The sequence below is a fragment of the Glycine soja genome, chromosome 10 (genome assembly GCF_004193775.1).
Source record: "Glycine soja cultivar W05 chromosome 10, ASM419377v2, whole genome shotgun sequence".
Lineage (NCBI taxonomy): Eukaryota > Viridiplantae > Streptophyta > Magnoliopsida > Fabales > Fabaceae > Glycine > Glycine soja.
In genome coordinates, this window is record NC_041011.1 from 19,557,028 (window position 1) to 19,558,756 (window position 1,729).

Genomic DNA, 1,729 nt, shown 5'->3' on the forward strand with positions numbered 1-1,729 from the left:
TAGAGACGGATTTTAGCGACCACCCATGCTGAATTATTTGAGATTTTTTGTTTTAGTAGCTAGGGTTGTTATTTTTGGCTGAATTTTTTTGTGGTAACTTCTTTTAATCCATATTTTGTGAGAAAAATAGCTAGAGCCTTTAGTTTGGTCAGATTTGAAAGTTCCAAAAAACTAGCAAATTTTGTGTTTGTCAAAACTTCAAACGGCCATAACTTTTGCTCCGGTTATCAGAATCGCAATTATTATATATGCATTTGGGGTAGAAAAAAATTTCCTACGCTGTGGCAACCCGTCATAGGCCGGCTGAGGTCTCCATCGTCCAAAAAAAGCGATTCTGTCAAAAGTTTTTTATTTTTCAAGTTTTATTCACTTATTTTTCTTAACTTACCATTTTTAGCTTTCATAGTTAGACTTTGAATTTTTGTCTGAAATTTTTTGTGCTATCTTCTCATCATTTTATAAGGTTGCTCACAAAATTTCAAGTCATTTGGATATCATTTGAGGGTAGCTGTAGTTCAAACCTACACCTTTATTTACATGACAAGGCAACTAGTTGTGTGCATGCTGAATGTAGTGTATGACTAGAGGCAATCCATCTGACTTACAACCCTTTGATCCTAAGATAGATAGGACATTTCATAGATTAGTTAGGCATCATTTTATACCTTTTGATCATTCTAAGCATTCCATAACTGGTGAATCTGTGCATTCTGTTATTGGTGATTTTGAACATCCTGTTCTTGAGCATTGTAATTTTGAGCATTCTGATTTTGCACATTCTGAGAACATGGCACAACCTCCACCTCGTGAGAGGACTCTAAGGGAAATGGCTGCACCTGATTTCACCTACGAAAGCTTGTGCATCCAATACCCTGATGAGGATGTCCCATATGTTCTTAAAACTGGACTGATTCATTTGCTTCCAAAGTTTCATGGCCTTGCAGGTCAAGACCCGCACAAACATTTGAAAGAATTTCACATTGTCTGCTCCACCATGAAACCCCCAGATGTCCAAGAGGATCACATATTTCTGAAGGCTTTTCCTCATTCATTAGAGGGAGTGGCAAAGGACTGGTTGTATTACCTTGCTCCGAGGTCCATCACGAGCTGGGATGACCTTAAGAGAGTATTCTTAGAGAAATTTTTCCCTGCTTCCAGGACCACAGCCATCAGGAAGGATATCTCAGGTATTAGACAACTCAGTGGAGAGAGCCTGTATGAGTACTGGGAGAGATTTAAGAAACTATGTGCCAGTTGCCCCCACCATCAGATTTCAGAACAGCTTCTTCTCCAATATTTTTATGAAGGACTCAGTAATATGGAGAGAAGTATGATAGATGCTGCCAGTGGTGGAGCCCTTGGAGACATGACTCCTGCTGAAGCCAAAAATTTAATTGAGAAGATGGCCTCCAACTCCCAGTAGTTTAGCGCCAGAAATGATGCCATAGTCATTAGAGGAGTGCATGAGGTAGCTACAAACCCATCTGCATCATCTGAAACTAAGAAGCTTGAAGGCAAACTGGATGCATTGGTTAACTTGGTAACTCAGCTGGCCTTGAATCAGAAATCTGTACCTGTCGCAAGGGTTTGTGGTTTGTGCTCCTCTGCTGACCACCATACAGACCTTTGCCCTTCCATGCAGCAACCTGGAGCAATTGAGCAGCCTGAAGCTTATGCTGCAAATATTTACAATAGACCTCCTCAACCTCAGCAGCAAAATCAACCACAG

At 40.4% G+C, this 1,729-nt stretch overlaps 1 non-coding gene across 1 annotated transcript; it reads right to left on the minus strand.

Moving 5' to 3' along the window:
• Window positions 1-1,165: 1,165 nt before the first annotated feature.
• Window positions 1,166-1,272, minus strand: LOC114372692. The gene has a single exon (XR_003658263.1). It is a non-coding gene; the product is annotated as a small nucleolar RNA R71 (small nucleolar RNA).
• Between the last annotated feature and the right edge of the window lie 457 nt (window positions 1,273-1,729).